The following is a 4,267-nucleotide window of genomic DNA, read 5'->3' on the forward strand; positions in this document are numbered from 1 at the left end:
CTCAAGTTTAGAGTTCATCGAGGAGGCAATACTCCAGTTTACACTATAGCTAGTTTACAGCAGACATCTTTAATATTGACGTTATGGTCAATTGACACCTGTCAAAACATTATCCATCGTGGTTACGATATTTAACAGTCTAAAAACCAGAATAAATGCCGCATATTTACCAACTGGTAGAGACCATAAATTCCAAATGGAAGAAAATATGAAGAGAGAAAAACAAAAAAATTGGAGGATAAGAAATATGAAATGCAACGGCAAAAAATGTTATCATTAAGGACTTCTAAAGCTTCAATTCTCTAGACTGACAATTTTTATCAGCAATCACAGTACAACGTAGACATATGGTAACCTTGATGTTGCATATAAGGTAAACTCCACTGAATAAGGTCTTGTGCATATTATAAAGATTTTCCAAGGAAAACAAACGTCGCTCCATTTTCTAGCTGAAGCATAATTGCTCCAGGAGGACAAGCAAACTATTTTAATGATTAAAATTCAACGAGAAAGGTGTCAAAGTTTGGACTAAAGACTTTTCATGGTTAATAGTTTCCTTAGAAAGTGCATTCATGGTGTTTAATAATCAGCCCATTTCAACAGCTTGCACTTTTGCTTTGAAGGAATTAAGCCAGTTGTTCAATAGAAACTTAAACAGTGGATGCAATTACGGGTGACTTCCTTTTTAAGAAAAGGAAAAAACTCGATATTGTTGTAATTATTGAGTTGGTTAATTAAAGGAAAATAAATAACAAATAGTAACCTTTTATTGCAATTAGTTTATGTCCAATTACTCCCTCTTATTATGCAATGTGGTTACGATATTTAACATTTGAAAAATCAGAATAACTTCCGCATACTTACAAGCTAGTAGAGACCACCAATTCCAAATGGAAGAAAATATAAACAGCGAAAAACAAAAAAATTGGAGAATAGGAATTATTAAATGCTACGGCAAAAAATGTTATAATTAAGGACATCTAAAGCTTCAATTATTTAGACTGACAATTTTTATCAGCAATCACAGTACAACGTAGACATATGGTAACCTTGATGTTGCATATAAGGAAAACTCCACTCAATAAGGTCTTGTGCATATTACAAAGATTTTCCAAGGAAAACAAACGTCGCTCCATTTTCTAGCTGAAGCATAATTGCTCCAGGAAGACAAGCAAACTGTTTTAATGATTAAAATTCAACAAGAAAGGTGTCATGGTTTGTATTAACGACTTTTTATGGTTAATAGTTTCCTTAGAAAGTGCATTCATGGTTTTTAATAATCAGCCCATTTCAACAGCTTGCACTTTTGCTTTGAAGGAATTAAGCCAGTTGTTCAATAGAAACTTAAACAGTGGATGCAATTACGGGTGACTTCCTTTTGAACAAAAGAAACAAATTCCATATTCGTGTAATTATTGAGTCCGCCAATTAAAGGAAAATAAATACCAAATAGTAACCCTTTATTGCAATTAGTTTATGTCCAATTACTCCCTGTTATTATGCAATGTGGTTACGATATTTCACAATCCAAAAATCAGAATAAATCTCCATTACTTACTCGCTGGTAGAGACGATCAATTCCAAATGGAAAAAAATATAAAGAGGGAAAAACAAAAAAAGTGGAGAATAAAAATTATTAAATGCAAGGGCAAAAAATGTTATCATTAAGGACTTCTAAAGCTTCAAATCTCTAGACTGACAATTTTTGTCAGCAATCACAGTACAACGTAGACATATGATAACCTTGATGTTGCATAAAAGGTAAACTCCGCTGAATAAGGTCTTGTGCATATTATAAAAATTTTCCAAGGAAAGCAACCGTCCATCCATTTTCTAGCTGAATCATAATTGCTAAAGGAAGACAAGCAATTTATTTTAATGATTACAATTTAACGAGAAAGGTGTCATGGTTTGTATTAACGACTTTTTATGGTTAATACTTTCCTTAGAAAGTGAATTCATGGTGTTTAATAATCAGCCCATTTCAACAGCTTGCACTTTTGCTTTGAAGGAATTAAGCCAGTTGTTCAATAGAAACTTACACAGTGGATGCAACCGCTGGTGACTTCCTTTTTAACAAAAGGAATAAATTCCATATTGGTGTAATTATTGAGTCGGCCAATTAAAGGAAAATAAATAACAAATAGTAACCCTTTATTGCAATTAGTTTATGTCCAATTACTCCCTCTTATTATGCAATGTGGTTACGATATTTAACAATCCAAAAATCAAAATAAATTCCCCATACTTACGAGCTAGTAGAGACCACAAATTCCAATTGGAACAAAATATAAACAGCGAAAAACAAAAAAATTGGAGAAAAGGAATTATTAAATGCAAGGGCAAAAAATGTTATCATTAAGGACTTCTAAAGCTTCAATTCTCTAGACTGACAATTTTTATCAGCAATCACAGTACAACGTACACATATGGTAACCTTGATATTGCATATAAGGTAAACTACACTGAAGAAGGTTTTGTGCATATTATAAAGATTTTCCAAGGAAAACAAAGGTGGCTCCATTTTTTAGTTTAAGCATAATTGCTTCAGGAGGACAAGCAAACTATTTTAATGATTAAAATTCAACGAGAAAGGTGTCAAAGTTTGGACTAAAGACTTTTCATGGTTAATAGTTTCCTTAGAAAGTGCATTCATGGTGTTTAATAATCAGCCCATTTCAACAGCTTGCACTTTTGCTTTGAAGGAATTAAGCCAGTTGTTCAATAGAAACTTAAACAGTGGATGCAATTACGGGTGACTTCCTTTTTAACAAAAGGAATAAATTCCATATTGGTGTAATTATTGAGTCGGCCAATTAAAGGAAAATAAATAACAAATAGTAACCCTTTATTGCAATTAGTTTATGTCCAATTACTCCCTCTTATTATGCAATGTGGTTACGATATTTAACAATCCAAAAATCAGAATAAATTCCGCATACTTACGACCTAGTAGAGACCACAAATTCCAGTTGGAACAAAATATAAACAGCGAAAACAAAAAAATTGGAGGATAGGAATTATGAAATGCAACGGCAAAAAATGTTATCATTAAGGACTTCTAAAGCTTCAATTCTCTAGACTGACAATTTTTATCAGCAATCACAGTACAACGTAGACATATGGTAACCTTGATGTTGCATATAAGGTAAACTCCACTGAATAAGGTCTTGTGCATATTATAAAGATTTTCCAAGGAAAACAAACGTCGCTCCATTTTCTAGCTGAAGCATAATTGCTCCAGGAGGACAAGCAAACTATTTTAATGATTAAAATTCAACGAGAAAGGTGTCAAAGTTTGGACTAAAGACTTTTTATGGTTAATAGTTTCCTTAGAAAGTGCATTCATGGTATTTAATAATCAGCCCATTTCAACAGCTTGCACTTTTGCTTTGAAGGAATTAAGCCAGTTGTTCAATAGAAACTTAAACAGTGGATGCAATTACGGGTGACTTCCTTTTTAACAAAAGGAATAAATTCCATATTGGTGTAATTATTGAGTCGGCCAATTAAAGGAAAATAAATAACAAATAGTAACCCTTTATTGCAATTAGTTTATGTCCAATTACTCCCTCTTATTATGCAATGTGGTTACGATATTTAACAATCCAAAAATCAGAATAAATTCCGCATACTTACAATCTGGTAGAGACCACAAATTCCAAATGGAAGAAAATATGAAGAGAGAAAAACAAAAAAATTGGAGGATAGGAATTATGAAATGAAAGGGCAAAAAATGTTATCATTAAGGACTTCTAAAGTTTTAAGTAACTAGACTAAAAATTTTTAAGAGCAATCACAGTACAACGGAGATGTTACAGGTCAAATTTGATTTCAGGTTATTTTTGATTTAACCTAGGTCAACTTTTTTAACCTAGGTTATTTCCAAGGAAAACAAACGTCGCTTTATTTTCTAGCTGAAGCATAATTGCTTCTGGAGGACAAGTAAACTATTTTAATGATTAAAATTCAACGAGAAAGGTGTCAAAGTTTGGACTAAAGACTTTTTATGGTTAATAGTTTCCTTAGAAAGTGCATTCATGGTGTTTAATAATCAGCCCATTTCAACAGCTTGCACTTTTGCTTTGAAGGAATTAAGCCAGTTGTTCAATAGAAACTTAAACAGTGGATGCAATTACGGGTGACTTCCTTTTGAACAAAAAAAACAAATTCCATATTCGTGTAATTATTGAGTCGGCCAATTAAAGGAAAATAAATACCAAATAGTAACCTTTTATTGCAATTAGTTTATGTCCAATTACTCCAT

The sequence above is a fragment of the Montipora capricornis genome, chromosome 7 (assembly GCF_036669925.1).
Source record: "Montipora capricornis isolate CH-2021 chromosome 7, ASM3666992v2, whole genome shotgun sequence".
NCBI classification, from domain to species: Eukaryota; Metazoa; Cnidaria; class Anthozoa; order Scleractinia; family Acroporidae; genus Montipora; species Montipora capricornis.